Genomic DNA, 13630 nt, shown 5'->3' with positions numbered 1-13630 from the left:
ATCTAACATATTTTTTTTTCTGAATTATTAGATTAACAAAAATTGTAGTTATCCCCTTTACCCTCCATTCTAGTTATAAAATCCGAAAAATTAGTAAATAATTAGTTAATAAATTAATTATTAATCTAAGAAATTAAAAAATAAAATTTTATAATTTAATATGAAAGAGCTAATTAAAATAAGAATTTTGATACTAAATTTAAAGAATCTGGCCCAAAATTGGGCCAAACCGGCTGAACCGAACAAATTGGGCCCGTATTGGGCCCAAGGCCCAACCAAAACCCACTAAGTATTATAAGATCAGCCTTCTCTTCCCTTCTTTAATGGGAAACACACAGAAACTGAATTGGGGGAAGGAAAGAACAATGAACTCCAAAACCTAACCCCTTGTCTTGATTTTAATTCGTCGTAACTTTCAATCCGGAGCTCCGATTGACGAGCCGTCAGCGATCACGCGTTCGTCTCGGAATCCTCTACGAAACCCACCCCATAATTTGGTAAGAAATTCATCTTTTCCTACCCAAATCTTCCCTTCTCAGTTTCGAATTTGAGGGGTGTTGAAATTGAGAATTTATATGATTTTGGTGTCTTAGGTTCTAATTAGCTTCGTGGACTTGCGGGTCTTATCCCAGTTTTGCATTAGTAAGGTGAGAAACATTTAATTCTTTTCAAGTTATCTAATTAGTGAACCCTATGGTAATTTTAGTATTATTTGGTGAAATTAGTTTGGATTGTGAACTTTCAAAACAAATTGGTGGTGTTGGAGACTTGGTATTGGACTCTGGAAAGATAGAGACCCGTTTGGTGAGACTTTGGAAACTTGGGTATCATGGAACGGTAACAAATTGTGACGTTCTGGGTTTTACGAGGAATCGGTCAAGGTATGATTTTGGTTTCTCGTATATAATATGTAACGTGTCGTGAAAACTTAGGCTAGTTGACCCATAGGATAAGTTGAATTGATTGTTGGTTGTTGAATTAAATTGTTGATTTGGGTTGAATATGAATTTTGGCAACTGATGTTGTAGTGAGAATATATTGATATATGATGATTTTAATGATGAATGATGAGGATGATGATCTTTTTGGGTTATGTTGGCTGTGAAAGCAACTCTAGATAACTGAAGGAAGGTTGGAAATGTGATTTTGGAAGGGATATAAGTTCAAATGTGAGTTATGGTATGTAAAGTTGTTGAAAAGGTCCAAGGCAGAATTTTCTGCATAATTGACAGTAGAATAAACCAGTTTCTGGGAGCAGACCAGGCCTTATTTTTGAATGAAACTATTTTTTATGAAACTTTAATGTGTTATGAGTATCTCATAAAAAATTCAGAATTTATTGATGAGTAGTTTGGAAGAAATGAAATTTTAAAGATTGATGGATTCTGCAGAAAATTTCGTTTCTCTGTTGCAAAAGCACCAAATTCCAACCCACTTAATTTACAATTCTGATGAGCTTTTGAGCTGAAACCAACAGCAGTTTCAAGCCTTATGTGTCCAAAATCTTTAGTTTTTTTGTATCAAAAATCTTTTAACCAATTATATATGTTGCAAAAAGTGTGAGTTGCTCGCTGGATTTTGAAAACGGATTTTTTAAACGGCAGGGCTATGTTCCTAAGCTCATAACTTTTTCATGTGACATGGTAATAATCTGAAATTCAGTTTTCTGGAAATCTGGAAGAGTCTTGTTTAAGGACGTGAATTTTGAAAGGTATTTGTGAGAATTGGATTTTTAGTAAATTTAACAAATTTACTGCTCGCTGCTGTTTTTCTGCAATGATAGCAGAATTTTGAAAGATTTGTACAAGTTTCAATTATGGTCGGAATGCCCCAGAACCAAGTTTTATTTTCTAAACCCGTGATTTTACAATAACTAAGAAGATTAAAGAGAGTATAATGACCAATTAAAAATGTCTATCTGGTAAATTGTTAAGGAAAGTTTGAACATTGTTAAGACTGAGGGAACCCATAAAGGTGGTTTTAGTGTTATTTTAGGGGAGATTATGTCCGAATTTCTGTAAAAGTTCAGGAACTTAGTTAAATGAAAATGTGTAAGTTGTCCCCAAGAAGGTTTAAAGTTAATTGGTGATGCAGAAGTATGTGTAGTTAGGCAGTGATGTGGAGGTATGTTTTAAAGTGTTGGTGATGTGGAGGCATAATAAAGAGAAAGGAAATGAGAAACCATGTATGAAAGAGATAATTGAAACAAATAATAAATTATGAAAAGTGTATGTTGAATGGGCCTTGTGCCAAACTGCTAATACGAAAGTGCCCGCCTAACGGATAGCCTGAGATTACTAATGTAGGAATGTTCGCCTAACTGATAGCACTGTTCCTTATTGTGATACACATTAAAATGTTATTATGATGAGGCCTAACTGACACGAGTAACCGTGATGCCAAGGTGTCTAACTGACACAGTAAAGGGACCATATTCGGGGTTCACTCCGAGTAACGTCGGGTTGCGGGTAGACAACCGACGCATGAGCTCATGGCCTGCACTAGGAAAGGCATGCATCATGTGTATTTGTATATTTTATTTGAGTGTGCATTGTCTTGGATTTCTTAATTGTTTATTCACGTTAATTGCTAATTGCCTACTTGTTATATATACTTTCTGTATGTGTTTGACATGTCTGTTTTGTCTGTCTATGCAATTTCATCGGAGTTGAAGGAATGGAGGAAAGGCAAAGAGATTGAGGGTTTTGATTGGATGTTGATCAAGTTTAGAACCTTAGAGACATACCCTCGTTTATGGTTTCAGCTTTAGTTCCTTAAGATTTATAATCTGATTGTCGGCATTCTAGGATTGCCTTTGGCTTTTCCGGGACCTTGTTTATTATATATGTGGGCACCTTAACCATATTGAGAATCCCCGATTCTTATCTCATACAATATTGTTGTTTTTCAGATGCAGGTTGAGAAGCACCACTCCGTATTCTGGAGACGCTGACGAAGCGAAGAACTCTTGAGACTTAGGGTCGTATCTTTGTTTATATTTATGAATGTATATAGATTCTCCGCCTTGTATTTTATGTTTGTCTCTCTTAGAGGTTGACTCGGAGAAACAAGTTGTCATTTTCTGCTTTGGGTCATTTTGGGATTCTCTTATATATATATATATACACTTGTATGTTCTGGCCGGTTTATCTTCGCGAATCGAGTTAGAAGCTTTGTTAATTATATCTTTGACACTCTTTTTTTATTATTCATACACATATATCTTACGTTTCTTCGTACGGAAGTTTTCGTTTACGTGAGTGTTACGACTTTTGTTTTAAACTTTCCTTCAAAGGCTCCTCGGTATAAATTCCTTTCAACTACATTATTATATATATATAGTGGTCGTAACACCTCACCACCTCAATTTTATGACTTAAGCACAAGACTCTGTGTGGTAGAGTGTTACACTAGTTGTTTTGATTAAGAATAAAATAAAGCTATTTGCTACTCCATGATGACTAATACAACTTACATTGTTGGAAAGTTTATTTAACTAAATACTATAATCGAGTTTTACCGTCATATTTAGTAATGGAACTAAAAAATTTAAGCTGTGGGGCAAATATGTAGCACATAAAAAGAACCAAAAAATCTTATAAATATATCAAAGCATACAAAACTAATAACGTGAAAATATTAAGTATTAAATAATTTTTATTTATTCATCATCAATAACATTGATATATTGATAAGTAATAGTTATTAATTTATCTTTTTTATAAGTTAAATAATAATAATAATAATAATAATAATAATAATAATAATAATAATAATAATAATAATAATAATAATAATTGATATATTGATAAGTAATAGTTATTAATTTTTTATTTCGTTGACTTTTATAAAAAATCAATCAAAATTCTCAAATTATCCCTACTTCTTTTGATCATTATTTTCAACCTCTACTTTCTCATCCTCCACAAGGCATCGTATTTGCCTCTTGCTCCACCACATGCTACTATTGAATCTTTTTCTGTTACAATTGAATTTTGAGTGGCAACAACCCTCATAACTACACACAAGCTATCAAATCTTTCTCTTATGTACATCATGTGTAGTTTGAGGGTCGTTGCCACTCTAAATTCAGTTGTGGCGGAGGAAGATTTGACAATACTGTGTGGTGGAGGAAGAGAAAAATGTGATGACTTGTGGAGGATGAAGAGGTAGAAATTGAAGATAATGAAAGGATAGGGATAATTTGAAAGTTCGAGTGATTTTTTAAAGAAGTTAGTGAAAATTTAGGATTTAGATACTTTTGTCAAATGGACTTCTCTTTTATAGGTATAACGTCAGTTTCGTTCTTTTATGGGCAGTTTTATCAACGTTATAAACATTTGTGTGTACAAATATAGCTTCTTTGAATAAAGTAAAATAAAAAAATAGGATAAGTATTGTTTTGGTCCCTAAAATTTGGGGTTAAAATCAAAATCATTCTTAACCTTTTTTTAATTCAAAATCATCCTCAACGTTGCATTTCGAATTAAAATCATCCCTTTAAAATTTTTCGGACAAAAATGCCATTTTCTTTGTTCTAACTCTAATTTGATCATCCACTACTATCACCCTTTCACATCTACCAAATACCAACATTCAAATTCAAGAACAATATTCAACAACAATACAACATTCAAAGAACTATCTATTTCATCTATTTTCAACAACAACACAACATTTAAATTCAAGAACAACAACAACAACATCATCTATTGTAACCTAATCTTTCAAATTCAACAACAACAACAACACATCATTCATATTTTTTTTAAATGAAAAAAAACTAAGTCAAAGAGATAAGAGGAGAAATGGAGAGCTGGGCATTGGCGGTGACAAAATTTGCCGCCACAGCTGTTGGTTGGCTCATTAGAAAGAGAGATTGAGAAGAGAGGAAGAAGGTCGGGGGTGTGGAGGGAGAGAAAGAGAGAGAGCTTGCCGAAAAGAAGAAGAGAAGATATGAGATTGCTGCTGAAATCGTCACCACCACCGTTGCTACCACTGCTAAAATCATTGTGATCGTTGCTCATGTTCTCTGAAATCGCTGCCAAAAAAAAGGAAGGAAGAGAAGATCTAAAACTATCGCCGTCATGTTGCGTCAATGGTGATGGTGGCACACTCAATCCCACCGACGCTGTCCCTTCTCATCCTCTCTTCTTCTTACTCCTCCTCTTCTTCTCATTCACCCTCTCTGCTTCTCTCTTCTTTTCTTTTCTTTTGAATGTGTGCGAGTGACAAGAAGAACATCAGAATTAGAAGAAGAAAGAATAGTAGTTGATGGAGATGGTGATAGGATTAGTGAGATAAAGGTAAAATAGTCAAATGGATGATTTCAAAAATAATTTCAACGTTGAAAACCATTTCGAATGAAAGACGATTTTAATTTTGATCTTAAACTTTAAGGACTAAAAAAGTACTTATCCCTAAAAATATTATACAAAACAAAAAACACACCCAAATATTATAAACTACGTTATAATGGAATAAATGTTTTACATCATCATCTAATATTTTTTTTTTTTTGGATTATTGGATCAACAAAAGTTATAGTTATCCCTCTTACCCTCTACTCTAGTTATTTTGATTAAGAATAAAAAAATTATTTGCTACTCCACAATGACTAATATAACTTATATAACGGAATGTAAGTTTGTTTAGCTAAATGTTACAATCGAGTTTTACCATCATATTAGTGTTACTTTTATATGGTTATAGGCAAAGAAATCTTTACCGATATCATCATAGCCATGTATATTATTCTAGAAAATATCAAGAGAAAATAAGAATCTAGTTCAGATATGGATTTGATTTTCTAAATCCAAGGTTATGGTAGTATCTCTGAACAATAGGAGCAATTGCCACAAGGCATGATGAGGGCCGAAAAAAAAGAAAGAAATGTTACAATAATTTTAAGAAATGCTTTTTTTTTTTTTTTTGGTCAAAAGAATTGGACAACTTTCATTCTAGGTGTTATAACATCACAAACTTATGCATACTACGCATACAATATTTAACGGTTTTATCCACTATTTAGTCATCGCCCAAATTTTAAACCCAAATATAACATATTAAAAGGTACTATGTTTTGTCACTCGACCAAAGTCTTAGTTGCAATTGTAAAAAAGGTGTACTAATCACTTAAATTAAACCTCTAAAATGAATTATAAATTAAAGGTCAATAATAACACAAAAACTCCAAAGGTAAATATAGCTAAATATACAACTAAAACTTATTAAAAGGGTGAACTCATTGATAAACATACAAGATCATAAACTCCTAATTTAAATTAAATATATTAATGATATCAAAGAAAACAAAAAGTAAAGAAAATCCTATTGGTTACTATAATTATTAAGATAACATTAACAAAAAATAATTAGTACTATTTATCTAATGAATTAAGTATTCTCGTTAAATAGTACAAGACTTAATTTTGTTGGTAGCTACAACTAGTCAAGAAATATATTATCAAATAAGTTTAAAATAGTAAAATGATAAAATTATTCTTTTTAATATAACAAGCCAGAAATATTATTTTATATTTTTCTCTAATACTTTTTTTTTTCAAACACCTTGAAAAATGCACTCTAAAAAACATAATAAAAAATTTTTATCAGACAACTTAACCTAAAAAAGAGGGTAAATTAATAATAAATTAGTCCCTGGCGTTTGAGCGTAATCCTGTTTTGATTTTTAAAGTTTAAAGTGTCTTATTTGGATCCAAAAAAAGTTTCATTTCATTTCAATGTAGTCCCACTGTGGGATCAAAATTATAACTTTGACCCCACGGTGGGACTATATTAAAGCTAAATGAAACCTTAGTTGAATTCAAACAGAATACTTTAAACCTTAGAGATCAAAACAAGATTATGTCCAAACGTAAGGGACCAATTTAGTACTTTACCCTAAAAAAAATTGGATTCATCGTCAAACAATCTCACTAAAATTGACCAATATAATTCAATGATAATAATCAAACATTACTTTTCACTAATTACTAGCTCTCAAAATTAAAATAAAATTGCCAACGAGCTATTGGCATAGTCTCCCCTCCTCACCTAGAGGTTTTGCATTCGAGTCTCACTTCTAATTTGATGAGTTTGGAAAACTCTAATTTAAATTTGATGATGAACAAACATTATTGAAGTAATTAATTGTAAAATTATTAATTCTGATTTTCATGAACATATATTAATTAATAATTTTGTGATGCAGGTTTATTATTGGGTCGAAAATAAAAGAATTGTTGCAAGCCCAAATCAAAATTTACACTCAGCTTTGTTTCCCATACTATATGGCTGAATTGATTATTATGTTACTTGGGCCAAATTGATCCATTATTGTTACAAGCCCAAGTTAATCATTTTTTTTGCTATACACCTAATGCATGATCCGAAAACAATTAATCAGGAAAGCAAATGTTATTGTTGCTTTATGCCTTCAACGGATCTCTTCTTTAAGCATGTGATGGAACTCAAAATTTTATTGAGAAGAATTAATACATGCATTGGAAACATGAGAGAGAAAGTTTCATTGATTTGATTGATAGCCTTAATGAAAGGCACGCTACCAAGAAACAAAAGGGAAGTAGACATTTAATTTATTTTGTCTAAATCCTTTAGTTAATGTTCATATCTTTCTTTATTCTCTCTCTGCTTCTAACCTTCGGTCATAACACATAGAAACCATGGAAGCTAAGCATAGCCACCGAAGAGAAAAAGGAGTACGCTACAAAATCATCAAAATGATGGCACGAAAAAGAAAACATAAAAAATGTAGTGGCTGAGATTCTTATCACTTGTAGTAAGATTTTGTGATGAGATCTTGGCTTCTTCATACCAAAAATGGTTGAAGGAGATTCGGCCAGCAAGGAGAAGATCCTTGGAGAGATGGTTTGTCACTGCTTTTGGGTTCACTCATCACAGAATGTAGCTAGGGTGGCTACGTGAGAGAGGAAGCAAAAGTGGAGCAGAAGAAGCCATCATCATCATGAAGCATCAAGGGCCAGAAATCCATCTTGGAGAGCAAGCCAAGGATGGAGCGCTCGGATTGATGAAGAGTGATGACCAAGGAAGGACTAGAGGTAATTGCATGTTGGGTTTTGCATGGGTTATCTCTTCTCTCTCTCTGGCCGAACCGGTTCTGTTTCTTGGAGAAGAAGAAGTTGGCTTGGTTTTTGGCTTCAAAAGTGAAGGCTTCCCTCTTCTATAAAAAGAGAGAACAGCCACAGTTTGGGACAAGGAGAAAGTGTGAGAGTGCAAGGCACAGAGTTTTCAAAGCTACCTGAGCTAACAGATTTTCTTCTCCTTCAATGTATTATGTTTTGTATTTTTCTGTTTAATTTTGTCATGTCTTGAGTCTCATGGAAAAAGGCAAACAGTGAGGTTTGTATGAAAAAGCCATAGAGCGGAAAAAGGCAGAGAGTGCAAAATTAAAAGAAAAAGCCATAGATGTCCTTAAAGTTCCTTTGTTCATCTATGTTGTGTTTCATGATTCTGTGGGAATCCCCTTGTAAGTTGGGTTAGCGCTTTACAGTCTGTAATCAAGAAGATTATAGTGAAATTCCATCATGGTTGTGATGGAGACTGGATGTAGGCTGCACTGCACTTAGCAGCTGAACCAGGATATATCTGGGTGTAATTTTCTCTCTTCTCTACTCCATTTTTGTTTCTATTGCACAGGAGCTAAAACTGAAAAAAATCTCGTGCCACGTGACGAGACAAAAATAAAAGTCTCGTGCCAAGTGACGAGACAAAAAATAAAAGTCTCGTGGCTAGGGACGAGACAAAAATAAAAAAGTCTCCTGAAGTTATTTCTAAGGCCAGCAAGTGTTGTCAAACAAAAAAGGGGCTAAGATTCAACCCCCTTCTCTTAGCCACTGAAAACCATCATAATTAAAAAAATATATTATAAATATGAACCGTCAAAAGCATAGTACCTGTGATGATTAAATTCTCTTATATTTTGTCATAGATCTCAAACACTACAAACAAAAGAAAATAGAAACATCAGATAACAATTGAAGAACCTGATCAATTTAAAATTAATTCAAGAGCAAACTAAAGAGTTAAAGATATTAGTTTAGGAAAGAAGAAGAATTACAAGTTCATTTTGTTTAAAAGATGAAGTAAAAGAAGAAGGGGAGGAATGAACTTACTCGACAAAGGAGAATAAAATAGGTGCGATTATAGTATTTGAAGAGGGGGAATGAAATGTGAGAAATATAGAAATTAAAATTAAAATGCTTATATTTTTTATCATTTGAATCTTTCAATTGCAGCCACTTTTTAGAGTTTATATATTTTGAAAGATACTGAGATTGTAATATTAATATAATATTTTTATTTAATATTTTTTATTATAAAATAATATCTATTAGCATATAAAATTTTGTTGCTACTAAAAGAGTTTCAAATAAATTAATACATTCTTGTAATGTCATGAAAATTTGGACATAATAAGAATTCAACATTTTAGCAAAAAGAATTGAAGATTTTTTTTTCCTTCTCATATAGACTTCTAAATTATTATTAAAGAGTATTTAAAATAAGCTATCTAAAATTAAAATTAAAAAATATTGATGTTATTTATGAGAATCAAATTATAAGTAAAATATCCGATCTGTTATACAATATGTATTTTTGGCTTTTATATATAATTATAAAATTATACTGTTTAAAAAAGGTGAATGATGATGTGCTCCGATAAAATAAAAACTGTAGCACTTCTTAAATTTTAAAGTTTAGATTCAAAATCTTAAATCCTAAAACTTAAATTTTAAATCCTAAATTTTTTAAATTTAGGATACCTAAATCTTAAACTCTAACTCTAAATCTTAAATTCTAAACTCTAAATCTTAGCTATGGATATAAAATAATAAATAGAGAGCTAAGATTTGTTAGTTAGCAAAAAATATAGCGCTCCTTTTTTAATAATTAAGAGTAAAAAATAATAAACTTTTGAAAATTATGAAATTAAAAAAATTGAAAATATGAATAAAAAAGTTCAATTTTAATATAATGAATTTCAAAATCTGACTAGTATAAAAAGTTTGAAAAACAATTTTATTTTGTTCTTGTTTGATTTATTTATTTCATTCTTGATATGTTAAAAAACAAATATGTATCGTACCAATTTAGTTCAATGTAAGCTAGTTAAACCTTTTAAAATAATATTTAGCAATGTACCAAATCCAAATGGAAGGAGATTAATAACAAAGAAGGAAGACCACAATTAAATTAAATTTTTATAATGGTCCTCCAGATTCGTCTTGTACACTAATTTAGCTCTTGAGATTCTAATTGCACTATTTTAGTCTTCGAAATTGTGCTCCGGGCTACATACTAGCCCTTCAAACCAATTTTGGTGTGAGTCAGCAACCAACTTGCTGATGTGGCATAACCACTGTCACCTAGGATCAACATAACGGATAGATGACGTGGATAGTGTTTTGCAATTCCCCAATTTAGTCCCTGCTCCTTTTATAAACCTAAAGCTTCTTCTACTTCCCCTTATTCTAGTTCTCTCCATCGATGTAATACCCTAACTTTTAGCACTTCATGATCGCACTAAAAGTCCGAGCGCTACTCACATCTATTCCTTTGATTATATACTATGCTTATTTAATATTGAGCCTTCGCGAGTACGAATTGAAAGTTTAATTAAGAAAATGGAAAGGTTTTACTTTTAATCACTTCATCACAAAGATATATATATATATATATATATATATATATATATATATATATATATTACTTATTTCAAGATTCTCAAAAAGAAATCCTACCCCTCTAAAAACTAAAAACAATAAACAACGAGGAAAAAAATAAATTCTAACAACTCAACTCATAAACATAATCTTCTATGCTCCTGTAACCCCGCACTAAACCTTCGCACCTATAGCTGAAAGGGGTGGAAATAGGGGGTAAGAACTGGGAAGTTCTTAGTAGGGTCGGGGTTAGAAGTTAAGTTCATTATCCAAATTTAAAACTCTTATTTTTCTTATAAAAATTTCACGCAAAATGACATTTCATATATTTCACCGCTTACTAAGAAACCATTTTAACCAAAGCCTACTGCTGGTCCTTTCAATCACGACCTTTGACCCAAATCAAATCAACTCGGTCTCTGGTCCAAATTAAATAAACTCGGCCTACGGTCCAATTCAACACGAATCACCATCAAAACTCAATCACAAAACAAAATAAATCATAGACACAAACAATGCAAGATAAACACAAATCAGAAGGCAATTATAGAACATAGAATCCAATCACAAGCACACATAATCATGAAAACATAATCACAATAAGTATGATGCATGTCTAGTCTTATACAGGCCATGAGCTCATGTGTCGGTTTGTTGCCCAATTCCCGACACTGGTCCTGAGATAAGCGTTTTGTACCGCCGTCCTTATCTCAGCCAACGTCTCCTCCATAAGCATTACGCATCGCCGTCCTCATGGGGGAACCTTCTTTACGGTCTCCAGTGAGCGTTATGCATCGCCGTCCTCACTGAGCTATCCTTATAGTATCAACGTCCCCTCCATGAGCGTTATGCATCGCTGTTCTCATGGGGGAATCTTCCTTTCGGTCTCTAGTGAGCGTTACGCATCGCCGTCCTCACTGAACCGTCCTTATAGTGTCAAGTGAGCGTTACGTATCGCCGTCCCTACTAGACACTTGACACTAAGGCCCAAATAGTACTCAATTTCTTTTCAATCTTTGCCTTCTACTCTAATGTGATAGAGATCCCTTTAATCAATACCTTCTTTTCTATCTACTGTACTGTGGCAGACGTTCATTAAAATCTTTTAGTCTTTGCTTTATGCTCTCCTGTGGCAGACAGTCTTTTAAAGTCTTTTTATCTTTGGTCTCTGTTCTCCTGTGACAGAGATTTGCTCTCCTGTGGCAGATATCCCTTTAGTTAATACATTCTTTTCTTTCTCATCTTTCTTTTTATTTTTACTTCTTTCCTTTCTCTCTTCTTTTCTTCAATCTTTTCATTATTTATCATAACTCAACTCCACATTCTTCCCTCGTCTTTCCCTAAGTATCTTATGAAAAAGAATCGTAAAGTATTTTAATTAAGTCTGTATTCTCTAAAACTTTTAAAATTACTCTGATACTCTTCTCTAACTATAACAATATTAATAATATATTTATTAGATAATATTCTTAATAAAATAATAATAATAATATAAATAAAATATTTTAAATAGTAATTAAGTAATATATTTATATCTTTTCTTAAAACTTAGTTTATAAAATCTTATTTTTAAACTTTTATTAATTACTTTTTAAGTCACGAATTTTTTAATATTTTATTTTTAACCTTAATATTTTATAAAATTGTATTTGAAACTCTCACTTGTTTTTATATGTATAAAAATAACCCTGAACTTTTATAAAATACCAATTTTTACCTCCGTACTTTATTTATTACCCAAAATACCCGAAAACTTATATAATTACAAATTGTACCTCGATTTTTATATACAAATACAATGTTACCTTTAAAAAATAAAGTTTAAATACTAATCTTCCTCTTATACAAAACCGAAACCCTTAGCCCTTTTCTTTCAAAATATTACTTATGTTTTATTCCGTTTTTGAGTTTTTCGGTTACCGATTTTTTTTAACTTTTAATTTAATCTTTCAACCACCATATCTCTTCAATTTCCTCAAAATATCACATCACAACAATCCAAAACCATTAAAATAATCACAACTGAGCTATTCCTCATAGCCAAACTAACAAATCACAAGCAACAACAATAATTCAACATAAACACATTCAAACTAAAACAATAATCAATCAAACCAACATTCACTTATCAAATTCACAATTAATTATTATAAAATTACCAAACACTACCTCCGTACAAAATCAAACCAACGGGATCTCCGAAGAAGTTTTCTGACTGAGCTGTTGAAGAAGAAAACGTCAGGAATCGTCTGTGCCTCCTAGAACTCCAATTGACCGAATTCAAGAAGAAGAGGAACTACGTCACCATCAACTTTTACCGGATGAAAGTAACGCTAACATGTAGAAGAAAAAGATACGAACACTTTTACCGGACTAAATTTTTTATTGGAGTTACGGATTACAAAAAATTGGAGTCAGAAACTCATGGGAGGTCACGGTTGCTTTCACCCACACTCTCAGTCCCTTTCTTTCTTTGTTTTTCCTCAAATTCATTTGGTGATGCATGAGGTGAAAGGAAAGTGGTTAATGATGCTCATGATGAAGTGTTATTAGTTGTTAAAAGAAAAGTGGCTTTGAATAATAATAATAATAATAATAATAATAATAATAATAATAATAATAATAATAATAATAATAATAATAATAATAATAATAATTTTTTAAAAATATCTCATTATAATAAAAATTATTTAAAAATTTTAATAGATTTTAAACTTAAAGTATCATCAAATTTAATTTAATTACTTTTAAGAAAAATAATTTTTTTCAAATAAAATAATAAATCATAACTAACTCATTATTTAATTTTCAAAAACTTGAGGCGTTATAATCGACGTCTCGTTCTTTATCTCTTGTCTACATTAATAGTCATCCTCCATGATAGGAACTGAGAGCCACGTTACAAGAAGCTCAAATCGATCATC

The 13630-nt window shown here is 31.6% G+C and overlaps 1 long non-coding RNA gene across 1 annotated transcript; it reads left to right on the top strand.

The window, feature by feature from the left end:
• Nucleotides 1-322: 322 nt before the first annotated feature.
• Nucleotides 323-3183, top strand: LOC112722676 (uncharacterized). The gene is made up of 4 exons (XR_003162776.2): nt 323-497; nt 594-647; nt 726-881; nt 2912-3183. It is a non-coding gene; the product is annotated as an uncharacterized lncRNA (long non-coding RNA).
• Nucleotides 3184-13630: the final 10447 nt, after the last annotated feature.

This window comes from Arachis hypogaea, chromosome 11, assembly GCF_003086295.3.
Source record: "Arachis hypogaea cultivar Tifrunner chromosome 11, arahy.Tifrunner.gnm2.J5K5, whole genome shotgun sequence".
Lineage (NCBI taxonomy): Eukaryota > Viridiplantae > Streptophyta > Magnoliopsida > Fabales > Fabaceae > Arachis > Arachis hypogaea.
Note: the sequence above shows the minus strand (reverse complement) of the source record. Positions and strands in the feature narration are given on the sequence as shown.